The sequence below is a fragment of the Cherax quadricarinatus genome, unplaced genomic scaffold (genome assembly GCF_038502225.1).
Source record: "Cherax quadricarinatus isolate ZL_2023a unplaced genomic scaffold, ASM3850222v1 Contig3319, whole genome shotgun sequence".
NCBI classification, from domain to species: Eukaryota; Metazoa; Arthropoda; class Malacostraca; order Decapoda; family Parastacidae; genus Cherax; species Cherax quadricarinatus.
Genome location: NW_027198345.1, coordinates 12,638 through 25,626, shown reverse-complemented (window position 1 = coordinate 25,626; position 12,989 = coordinate 12,638). Strand labels below are relative to the sequence as shown.

Genomic DNA, 12,989 nt, shown 5'->3' with positions numbered 1-12,989 from the left:
TGCAGGTTAAAGCAGTAATTATACAGCTGGTACTGGGGAAGCTTCCCATGGCGCCGTAAACAAGGATTGTTGCTGATGAAAGATTGAATGTAAAACAAAGGGAGAAGGTCAGTAAGATCAATGTTACAGCGATAAATTACAAACACTGAAATCAAACTAATGAAGTATTGAAAACTACGAGAAAATATAGGTGAGTACACGAGCGCGCGCACTCACGCACACACACACACACACACACACACACACACACACACACACACACACACACACACACACACACACACACACACACACACACACACACACACACACACACAATTGGAAGTATTTCTTCAGTCAAAGAGTTGTCAGAAATTGGAATAGTCTGGAAAGTGATGTACTGGAGGCATGGAGCAGGGAGGGTGACCTAGTAGCGACCAGTGAAGAGGCGCGGCCAGGAGCTGTGGCTCAACCCTTCAACCACAATTAAGTGAGTACAAGCGGGCACATAAACTACAACACATATAATACTTTGGTCCAAGTTTTACATGTATGTAAATACAAATTTCTAAGTATATGTACTGTTTAATATTCTGAATGTGCGCAGATATGCGCACATTCTCATGCACATATCTGCGCTGTCTCACACTTGTGCGCACATTCTCATGCACATATCTGCGCTGTCTCACACTTGTGCGCACATTCTCATGCACATATCTGCGCTGTCTCACACTTGTGCGCACATTCTCATGCACATATCTGCGCTGTCTCTCACAGATGTAAAAATTCAATTATTTTGCACAGACAATGAAAGGGAAATAAGGATATTCTTGAGTGTAACTTTTGATAAAATTCTGTATAAACTGGATGAAGAATGTTGTTATATAATGTTTGAAGATATTCTTCATATATGTGAAGATGTACAGAAGCAACAATAGAAAGAAACTTGTCTTGAATAAAGCAAAATCGACACTAATGAATTGTCTTATGGAAGGTAAGAAGTAACCAGAAATAATTTCTGAACAGTTAAAGTCTCTCTCACTTTCTAATTTTTCATTTGTTCACTTTTCTAACCTCTATATTTAGAAAAATATTCACAATCGCAGCCACAAAAAATATCTCGGGCAAGAAAATAAGGACAACAAACTGTGAGACTCGACCTCTTGACAAAAAGAATTTCCGCGTCGGATCCTACAACCTGGCCGCTACAACTCTTTGTTAATGTCTCTAAGACTGTTTGTTGTTTTATGTATTAGTATGTTGCTCTAGTGTTTCTGTAGTTTACTGTGTTGTTTTTGTATGCTGTTGTGCGGTACTTGTGTATTACTATACTGTTCTACTGTGTTTTTATTGTGATTTACTGTATTGTTATGTCCTGCCTTATTTATTGTTCTGTTTTACTTGTGTGTTACACTACTGGTCTTCTATATTACTGGAGACCTGGAAACATGATCCAGAAGGTAAGCAGAGAGAAGACAGCAGAATGACGGACGTACCTTGGAAAAGTTGGGAAGGGAGAATACCTGACGGGACACAGATGGACTCCTGGATACTTGGGCCTGAGGGAAGCCCCAGGATGGTAGAGAATGGAGGGGCGGGGACCCTTAAAGACGAACTACTGACCTCCACGTGGCAGGGTCTGGTAACTCAGGGTTAACTAAACTCTGAGGCTGACAGTGGTCGCAAACTTTTCGCATCAAAAAATTTTTTTTAGTCTCCTGTTGGCTGAATAGTGGAATCGTTTGATTAGTTATGCCGATCCCCCTCCCCCCCCACACACATACAATACTGAGAATTGACAAGGTGGACAGGGACAGGATGTTTGAGAGATGGGACACACCAACTAGGGGTCACACCTGGAAGTTGAAGACTCGGATGGGTCACAGGGATGTTTCGAAGTATTTCTTCAGGCACAGAGGTGTCAGGAAGTGGAAACTGGCGTAGTGGACTTGCATTTATGTTTCATATGTTCAGATGCATTTTTTGTTTCATCTCTGCCTCACCTCTACGACACACACACACACACACACACACACACACACACACACACACACACACACACACACACACACACACACACACACACACAGCTGGTAGACCTTCTAGCTCATGACTCTTACATAGCTTTAAGAAGAGGTACGATAAAGCTTATGGAGCAGGGAGAAAGTGGACCTAGTAGCGACCAGTGAATAGGAGGGTCCAGGAGCCATGACGTGACCCCTGAGACCACAATTAGGTGAGTACACCCAATAGATAGTGAAGACTGAGAAGCCTAAATCAGAGAGACATGACCAGGATGAAGATGGTAGTGTTACTGAATAGTTAAAAGAGGTGAGTGAGATGACAGCAGTTTGAGTGAGATGACAGCAGGGTCAGTGAGATGGGAGCAGGGTGAGAGATGACAGCAGGGTGAGACAGACGACAGCAGAGAGAGATGACAGCAGGGTGAGAGAGATGACAGCAGGGTGAGAGAGATGACAGCAGGGTAAGAGAGATGACAGCAGGGTGAGAGAGATGACAGCAGGGTGAGAGAGATGACAGCAGGGTGAGAGAGATGACAGCAGGGTGAGAGAGATGACAGCAGAGTGAGTGAGATGACAGCAGGGTGAGTGAGATGACAGCAGGGTGAGAGAGATGACAGCAGGGTGAGAGAGATGACAGCAGGGTGAGTGAGATGACAGCAGGGTGAGTGAGATGACAGCAGGATGAGTAAGATGACAGCAGGATGAGAGAGATGACAGCAGGGTGAGAGAGATGACAGCAGGGTGAGTGAGATGGCAGCAGGGTGAGCGAGATGACAGCAGGGTGAGTGAGATGACAGCAGGGTGAGTGAGATGACAGCAGGGTGAGTGAGATGGCAGCAGGGTGAGTGAGATGACAGCAGGGTGAGTGAGACGACTGCAAGGTGAGTGAGATGACAGCAGGGTGAGTGAGATGACAGCAGGGTGAGAGAGATGGCAGCAGGGTGAGTGAGATGACAGCAGAGTGAGAGAGATGACAGCAGGGTGAGAGAGATGACAGCAGAGTGAGAGAGATGACAGCAGGGTGAGTGAGATGACAGCAGGGTGAGTGAGATGACAGCAGGGTGAGAGAGATGACAGTAGGGTGAGTGAGATGACAGCAGGGCGAGTGAGATGACAGTAAAATTTAAAACTAAAAGAGTCAGATTCTGTGTCCCAATTTGTCTGTGAAACAGTGTAAGTCAGAATTGTGATTGACACTGAATGAAAACTGTTCCCATAAAACAACATAATGTAACAGTATAGCAATAAATATTTGTTTAAAACAGCTGTATCGGATATATCAATAATGTGGTAAACTTGCCAGGTTGCAGGATCAACAATGTGGTAAACTTGTCAGGTTGCAGGATCAACAATGTGGTAAACTTGACAGGTTGCAGGATCAACAATGTGGTAAACTTGCCAGGTTGCAGGATCAACAATGTGGTAAACTTGTCAGGTTGCAGGATCAACAATGTGGTAAACTTGCCAGGTTGCAGGATCAACAATGTGGTAAACTTGTCAGGTTGCAGGATCAACAATGTGGTAAACTTGCCAGGTTGCAGGATCAACAATGTGGTAAACTTGTCAGGTTGCAGGATCAACAATGTGGTAAACTTGCCAGGTTGCAGGATCAACAATGTGGTAAACTTGCCAGGTTGCAGGATCAACAATGTGGTAAACTTGCCAGGTTGCAGGATCAACAATGTGGTAAACTTGTCAGGTTGCAGGATCAACAATGTGGTAAACTTGCCAGGTTGCAGGATCAACAATGTGGTAAACTTGCCAGGTTGCAGGATCAACAATGTGGTAAACTTGTCAGGTTGCAGGATCAACAATGTGGTAAACTTGCCAGGTTGCAGGATCAACAATGTGGTAAACTTGTCAGGTTGCAGGATCAACAATGTGGTAAACTTGCCAGGTTGCAGGATCAACAATGTGGTAAACTTGCCAGGTTGCAGGATCAACAATGTGGTAAACTTGTCAGGTTGCAGGATCAACAATGTGGTAAACTTGCCAGGTTGCAGGATCAACAATGTGGTAAACTTGTCAGGTTGCAGGATCAACAATGTGGTAAACTTGCCAGGTTGCAGGATCAACAATGTGGTAAACTTGCCAGGTTGCAGGATCAACAATGTGGTAAACTTGTCAGGTTGCAGGATCAACAATGTGGTAAACTTGCCAGGTTGCAGGATCAACAATGTGGTAAACTTGCCAGGTTGCAGGATCAACAATGTGGTAAACTTGCCAGGTTGCAGGATCAACAATGTGGTAAACTTGTCAGGTTGCATGATCAACAATATGGTAAACTTGCCAGGTTGCAGGATCAACAATGTGGTAAACTTGTCAGGTTGCAGGATCAACAATGTGGTAAACTTGCCAGGTTGCAGGATCAACAATGTGGTAAACTTGACAGGTTGCATGATCAACAATGTGGTAAACTTGCCAGGTTGCAGGATCAACAATGTGGTAAACTTGTCAGGTTGCAGGATCAACAATGTGGTAAACTTGTCAGGTTGCAGGATCAACAATGTGGTAAACTTGACAGGTTGCAGGATCAACAATGTGGTAAACTTGTCAGGTTGCAGGATCAACAATGTGGTAAACTTGTCAGGTTGCAGGATCAACAATGTGGTAAACTTGTCAGGTTGCAGGATCAACAATGTGGTAAACTTGTCAGGTTGCAGGATCAACAATGTGGTAAACTTGTCAGGTTGCAGAATCAGCTGCTAAAATGATTTTTCTCGAGTTAATGTTTTTTTGTGTTTTCTGTAGTGTTATTTGGCATTAATATTGTTTTGAGAGACATGAATGTGAGGCACTGGTGTGGAAGGTGGAGTATAACAACATACTTGAACATTACACCAACATTAAAGAACAGCATATCAACATACAACAACTGTACAGTAACACTCAAAAAATGATACAGTAACACCGAAGAACAACAAAGTAACTTATAAAAGTGTACAATAACAGTATGGGTTAAGAGCAATAAAAGCACAATAACACATAAAAAAGCAAAGTAACAGAACAGTATAGTGATACATAAGAAAAGTACAGAACATACATGTGGAATATAATGGCTTGATTCTGGCAACTGCTACTTCGCATAATGCAACAGAGGTTTTGTGATGGCCATACAGACAGTTTTGTGACTTTCAGCAGACGACACTGTGTGATACCAGAGATCTGAGATCTCTGGTTCTGGTTCTCGTTTATAAGAGTTCATATACTTCAACAAGGTTATAACAATCAATGGAAGATAATAAGGGAGGGACTCAACGAAGACAGTGAAATATAACTTTTGAAAATGATGCCCAGAAATTCGACAACGGCAGAGAGGTGTAGCAGCAGATTTCCGTTAAATATTTCCGTTAAATCACGTTTATTTCTGAACGACTTCAATATTTAAAGGCTGATGCATCTTACGAAGAATGACTCATCTGATCAGCTTCAAACTTTTACTACTGGTCTGGTAGTTTCCTGAACACATGACTCACGCTACTGTTCCCTGCCATTAGTTCCAGTTCACGATTTTTATTGATTAACTGGATTATTAATTTTTCAATCGGCAATTAAGAATGCTTCTTCTAACTTTCGATCCATAAAATGAATTTATTATCTCTTTATTTATAATATTTTACAATTAACTTACATATTTAAAACTTCTCAGATTATGGAAATATTATGAACATATTTAAGTACTTAAGCATAATAAAATGCAGCCATAAATCATAAATACAAAAGAAATTCAATAATAATCAAGTTATAATGATCTTCACTGTTATTCCTCGTCATTATATTACACTTCTCACCAACTGTTTTTAATGATGCAAAAGTTTTGATACCAATATTGTTATAAATGTTTGTATTGAATAAGCTTAATCTCTACTGTTATTTCAGTAATATTTTGTGAAGGTAATATCGAAATATAATAACAGAAAAATATATCCTAATGATTACTAATAGTTCTTATTATAATTATTGATGTTACTCTGTATTCCTGTTATCATAATTATTGATGGTATTTTGTAGGTTTATTATCATAATTATCTGAGGTAACATCTTGGTGCTGGAGTTGGTGTTGCTCCTCAGATACTCTGTAAAGAAATACTTCTGGCAATGTTTTCTACTCGGCTTCCTCACCAACAATACTCTGGCGTCTCAGAATAATTATAGTTTGTTGTATGATAGATCATTATAATCTTACATGAAGATTTGCCATCTGAAAAATATTATAAGTGAGAGGATATTCATAAATGGAAAGTTGTTATAGTTAATTAATAAGAATTGTACAATGGTCATTTAGGTCACAATCTACTTACACCATTATGAGTTTATATGTTAAGCACTGATGTTACATTAAACACAGCATAGTGGATCACACCGTTCAACAGACAACAGACCTCAACATTTATGGTGTTACATTAACGTTCACATAAAACAGTATGAGAAACATTAACAAAGAGGCGTCCTGGTCATATACTTTCATTATCTACAGATTTTTATTATGTATTGTAGTACATTTTTCTTTAAAACATTTGAGCAGCAACACAAATATTATATACAAATTCTAGAGTATGATAGAACATGACTTAATTTGCTATATAAGAGAGAACAGCTGGTATCATCGACCCAACAAGTCCATCTGTCACTAATATCGACATGGTATATGTGCATGGAAATTTGAGTTTGCACACATGCTAGAGTGGAACGAATGCAGTGTGTGTGTGTGTGTGTGTGTGTGTGTGTGTGTGTGTGTGTGTGTGTGTGTGTGTGTGTGTGTGTGTGTGTGTGTGTGTGTGTGTGTGTGTGTGTGTGTGTGTGTGTGTGTGTGTGTGTGTGTGTGTGTGTGTGTGTGTGTGTGTGTGTGTGTGTGTGTGTGTGTGTGTGTGTGTGTGTGTGTGTGTGTGTGTGTGTGTGTGTGTGTTTGTGAGTGTGTGTGTGTGTGTGTGTGTGTGTGTGTGTGTGTGTGTGTGTGTGTGTGTGTGTGTGTGTGTGTGTGTGTGTGTGTGTGTGTGTGTGTGTGTGTGTGTGTGTGTGTGTGTGTGTGGAGTTCATGTGCGGAGATACATAAATATTTGATTGTACAGGTACGCTTATTTCTTTACATTTGAGTGTGTTGTATAAACATAATGGACGAATTACAACAAAACAGAAAGCTGCTAACTTTTTTGTTGCAGATTTCTTGGTGGGAAGAAATAGATTAACATACCAACAAAGATATACACACAATAAAACGTCCATAAACAATTATACAGCTACGTAAGTAAAAACAAAAGAAATTAATATAAACACGTTATTAAATTTAAATAGAAGTCCGAGATTATCACTAAGTAACCTCAGCTTGGTGGCCGAGTTGTGAGGCAGCTTGGTGTTGTCTGGCTGACTACTGTTCCAGGCTGTCTTGGTGGGAGTAATTACAGGACGCAGTTTTCTGTGTGTTCCCTCCTGTAATTCCGCCCACCTGGACAGTCTCGGCAGTAGACCAGCTAGACAAGACCAAGTTACCATCCAACAAGGTCACTAGGAAGGGGCCACAACCGCCGAACCTGGGGAAGTGAGGAAGGCAGTTCATCTGAGGGCCCGCAGATGGACTTCTGGAAACACAGAACTAGGGGAAGCAAACACACGCGCGCGCTCACACACACAAATACACACCTAACTATGACCACACCCGACTATGACCACGCCCGAATATGACCACGCCTGACTATGACCTCACCTAACTATGACCACACCCGACTATGACCACGCCCGAATATGACCACGCCTGACTATGACCTCACCTAACTATGAACACACCCCACACCTGACTATGACCACGCCCGAATATGACCACGCCTGACTATGACCTCACCTAACTATGACCACACCCGACTATGACCACGCCCGAATATGACCACGCCTGACTATGACCTCACCTAACTATGGCCACACCCGACTATGACCACGCCCGAATATGACCACGCCTGACTATGACCTCACCTAACTATGACCACACCCGACTATGACCACGCCCGAATATGACCACGCCTGACTATGACCTCACCTAACTATGGCCACACCCGACTATGACCACGCCCGAATATGACCACGCCTGACTATGACCTCACCTAACTATGGCCACACCCGACTATGACCACGCCCGAATATGACCACGCCTGACTATGACCTCACCTAACTATGACCACACCCGACTATGACCACGCCCGAATATGACCACGCCTGACTATGACCTCACCTAACTATGACCACACCCGACTATGACCACGCCCGAATATGACCACGCCTGACTATGACCTCACCTAACTATGGCCACACCTATGACCACGCCCGAATATGACCACGCCTGACTATGACCTCACCTAACTAATGGCCACGCCCGAATATGACCACTCCCGAATATGACCTCACCTAACTATGACCTCACCTAACTATGACCTCACTTAACTATGACCTCACCTAACTATGACCTCACTTGACTATGACCACGTCTTACTATGACCACGCCTGGCTATGACCTCACCTGACTATGACCTCACCTGACTATGACCACACTTATGACCACGCCTGACTATGACCTCACCTATGGCCATGCCTGACTATGACCTCACCTATGATCACACCTAACTATGACAAAACCTGACAATGACCACACCTAACTATGACCACACCTAACTATGACCACACCCGAATATGACCACGCCTGACTATGACCTCACCTAACTATGACCTCACTTAGCTACGGCCACACCTGACTATGACCACACTTGACTATGACCTCGCCTGGCTATGAGTTCATCTGGCTATGACCTCACCTGAGTATGACCACACCTAACTATGACCACACCTAACTATGACCACACCTAACTATGACCACACCTGATTATGCCCACACCTAACTATGACTACACCTAACTATGACCACACCTAACTATGACCACACCTAACTATGACCACACCTAACTATGACCACACCTAACTATGACCACACCTAACTATGACCACACCTAACTATGACCACACCTAACTATGACCTCACCTAACTATGACCACACCCGACTATGACCACGCCCGAATATGACCACGCCTGATTATGACCTCACCTAACTATGGCCACACCTATGACCACGCCCGAATATGACCACGCCTGACTATGACCTCACCTAACTAATGGCCACGCCCGAATATGACCACTCCCGAATATGACCTCACCTAACTATGACCTCACCTAACTATGACCTCACCTAACTATGACCTCACTTAACTATGACCTCACCTAACTATGACCTCACTTGACTATGACCACGTCTGACTATGACCACGCCTGGCTATGACCTCACCTGACTATGACCTCACCTGACTATGACCACACTTATGACCACGCCTGACTATGACCTCACCTATGGCCACGCCTGACTATGACCTCACCTATGATCACACCTAACTATGACAACACCTGACAATGACCACACCTAACTATGACCACACCTAACTATGACCACACCCGAATACGACCACGCCTGACTATGACCTCACCTAACTATGACCTCACTTAGCTATGGCCACACCTAACTATGACCACACTTGACTATGACCTCGCCTGGCTATGAGTTCATCTGGCTATGACCTCACCTGAGTATGACCACACCTAACTATGACCACACCTAACTATGACCACACCTATCTATGACCACACCTGATTATGCCCACACCTAACTATGACTGCACCTAACTATGACCACACCTAACTATGACCACACCTAACTGTGACCACACCTAACTGTGACCACACCTAACTATGACCACACTTAACTATGACCACATTTAACTATGACCACACCTAACGATGACCATACCTCACTATGACCTCACCTGACTATGACCACATCTATAACCACTCTTGACTATGACCACATCTATAACCACTCCTGACTATGACCACATCTATAACCACTCCTGACTATGACCACATCTATAACCACTCCTGACTATGACCACATCTATAACCACTCCTGACTATGACCACATCTATAACCACTCCTGATTATGACCATATCTGTAACCGCTCCTATGACCACATCTGTAACCACTCCTGACTATGACCACATCTATAACCACTCCTGACTATGACCATATCTATAGTCACTCCTGACTGTGACCACTCCTGACTATGACCTCTCCTGGCTGCGACCACACCTGACTAGACCAGCTAGAAAAGACCAAGTTTGCAACCAGCAAGATCAACTGAACCTGGGGAAGTTATTAAGGCAATTTATCTTAGAGGACACGAAACTAGGGAAAGCACCAAGAAAATAGAAGTGGGGAGTGTGGAAGGGTTGACATCCGGGGTCCACGGATGGAGACCTGGAAACATGAAACAGAAGCATAGAGAAGGCAAGAGAAAGAGGGGCGTACCTTGGGAAGTGGAAAACGAGGCAACATTAAAAACGAACCACTGGCCTCCACATGGCAGGTCTGGTAACTTAGGCTGACAGTGGTCGCAAACTAATAATTAATAGTTAATAATGTTTCCCGAAAACACGAAAAATAGCTGTGATAAGGTCTAAGATGCCACAAATCAGTGATGCTGATCACAGTAATCTAGTAGGCAAGACTGAGTCTCAACACCTAATGTGATTATTGACTAGTTAACAAGGTGAGAGAGATGACAGCAGGGTGAGAGAGATGACAGCAGGGTGAGAGAGATGACAGCAGGGTGAGAGAGATGACAGCAGGGTGAGAGAGATGACAGCAGGGTGAGAGAGATGACAGCTGACTTAGGTGGTCAAGAGCAGCCAATGCGGTGATGGTGTCTCCTGAAATGGTAAATTATATTTTCTACCTGATTTTTTGAGTGTTGATATAGAGATATTGATATAAATGAAGATGTGAAGAAGATGCTAAGTGAGAAAGAGAGACTTATTTATTTACTAAATTATTATTTCTGGTTTCATATGATAAAGAGCAGCCAGTGTATTTGACTTATCTTGTTTCCACATTCTTAGATCTCTCAGAAGCATTTTATTGTAAATATTGTAAATCCATATTCTTGATAGTTACTGTAACCAAAGTGACTCCAGTAACTATAACTTTCACTGTAACAACACGGAATTACTCCTTCGAGATAAAGTTGATAAGTTAGCCAAAAAAGTATCCTGAAGGAATATGTAAAATGTAACTTTGGCATGTCTGTGTCTAACATTAAGAATATTAGTTGGAGAAAAATAGTTAATGAAACTGAATATTATAGGAATGCAGTTAGAATTCTGAGAAGATTTATTACCCACTATGATAACATGAACGTTTGTGGAGCGGCCAGCTGGTCCACACAGTCATCACAACCAGGTTGATCTGTCACTTGTTTAATGTAGTGACCGACTTTCCATTTGATGACTAATACATTTATTCCTATACTGTCTCTGATATCTGCTGGTGACAAGTTGAGGAGTCTTGGGCCACGTAAGTTGCGTCTATGATGCCCTTCCATATCACTGAATTTATTCCCGTATGACCTGGCCCTCCAGTAATTTCCTGGTGACTCGCAGAATCGTAGTAACACGACTGTATACATTTCGTGGAAGGGACGGTATTCGAACCTACAGCAAACCAGTTGTAAACTTAACAGTCCAGTGATGTAACCACTACACCATGACAACCTAATAAGATTCATCCAACTAGATATTTATCTATAGATTAAACAAGTTAGCATTAGCCGTACTCTGGAGACTGGTTAATTATGTGACTGGCTAATTATGTGACTGTTTAATTATGTGGCTGGTTAATTATGTGACTGGTTAATCATGTGATCGGCTAATTATATGACTGGTTAATTATATGACTTGCTAATAATATGACTGGACAGGATTCAACACATGGCTGAATTCTGTTCATTCCGTGAGCTGTTTAATGTACAATTATGTTACTACGATATTGTGAGTTACTGATAAAGGTTGGGAAGGGAACTGTGTCAGATCTTGCCACAGGCTGCGTTGGTGTTTCTTAGTAGAAACTTTGAATTTGTTTTAGTTTGTGTATGTGACAAGTGTTCTTTTTATTAGTTTGCATGAAGTACTCTCTCATGATTGCCTTCAGATCTTCAGTGATAACATTTGATGTAAACTGAGATATGCTCCATCAGACACTTGCACTCCAAAATAAAATAACTACTGATGAATGATGAAACAAGGCAGTTGTGGGCACAACTGAGCAATTAACCAATACCCGTGTTAGCAGATCCTCCAGAATCCTACACAAGACGTTTATATAATATATAAAATTTACATTACAAGAATATTTTATATATATATAATAGCAGTAAATGTAAATGCAAATATATAACAAATATTACATGAGAACGGTATTTAAAAAATCAATTGCGATCTTGAACTTTCCAGTTACTGACCAATAAAATCCTATTCTATTTTTAAATAATGTACCGTTTACAAAACTTATGGTGTTGTTGTCTCAGTGAATCTTACTTTAAATGCGAAGTCTTTGTTGGCAGCTTCGTACAGCCTCATCATAACAAAGAGGTTCCTTTACATTCTTTTTTAAACAGTCTGTGAGAATGGAAGTCAGATCATTTAAATTATTCACAAAAATTCTATAGAAATTTACTGACACAAGGAAACTTCTCAGCAATTTTTTTTTTTTTGCAATTTAGAAGGTGCTTTCGTCTTGTTAGTAAGAGGTGATAAACTATTGTCAGAAATAAACCCGAGGTATTGTACCTGGAAATATCCAAGTAAACACTTCTATGGTTTAATTGTAAGGCCATGAACTCTTATTCTTTTTAAAACCAGCGACAGTGTAGTAGGATGATCTTCCCAGACATGAGTCATGATGTAAATATTATCTAAATACACTGAAACATTCTTGAGGTCAGAAAGGACTATTCTCATAAGCCGGATATACGTGGCACACACGGTGACCAAGCCGAAAAGTATTGTGCGATATTGCATTAGTCTTCTATGAGTAGGGAAAGCCGTGTATGGTTTAGAGTCT

The 12,989-nt window shown here is 41.8% G+C and overlaps 1 long non-coding RNA gene across 4 annotated transcripts; it reads right to left on the bottom strand.

Annotated features, from left to right (window-relative positions):
• Positions 1-7,311: 7,311 nt before the first annotated feature.
• Positions 7,312-10,090, bottom strand: LOC128688237 (uncharacterized). 4 transcript variants are annotated; one of them, XR_011391530.1, is made up of 4 exons: positions 9,273-10,090; positions 9,025-9,240; positions 7,840-8,287; positions 7,312-7,768 (listed from the first exon to the last, which is right to left on the bottom strand). It is a non-coding gene; the product is annotated as an uncharacterized lncRNA (long non-coding RNA). The 4 variants fall into 4 exon arrangements; XR_011391531.1 differs by having other exon boundaries at positions 9,025-9,229; positions 9,538-10,090; XR_011391528.1 differs by having other exon boundaries at positions 9,025-10,090.
• Positions 10,091-12,989: the final 2,899 nt, after the last annotated feature.